Raw genomic sequence first — 297 nt, forward strand, 5'->3', positions numbered from 1 at the left:
TGAAGCATAGGTATGGGAGTGTTAAGTTTGAAATGTAGCCATAGGAACTTAGGAACTTAGAAAATGTATAATGTGTAACCATAAGAATTCAAGTATTGTTTAAAATCATTTAACCACAGAAGCTTTGTCAAAGATTGGTAGCCTTGTAGTGTTTGTTTTAGAAACTGAGGAAACCGTTATGGACACCAGTTTGCTGCTTGGAAACACCTGAGAGGTCAAGAAGCGGACGAGTGAGGAAGACTATGAAAGACCACCAGAGGACTCCTGAAGACCACCAGAGACCTTCACTGCGCCTGC

The sequence above is a fragment of the Haliaeetus leucocephalus genome, unplaced genomic scaffold, assembly GCF_000737465.1.
Source record: "Haliaeetus leucocephalus isolate CR32 unplaced genomic scaffold, Haliaeetus_leucocephalus-4.0 Scaffold1007, whole genome shotgun sequence".
NCBI classification, from domain to species: Eukaryota; Metazoa; Chordata; class Aves; order Accipitriformes; family Accipitridae; genus Haliaeetus; species Haliaeetus leucocephalus.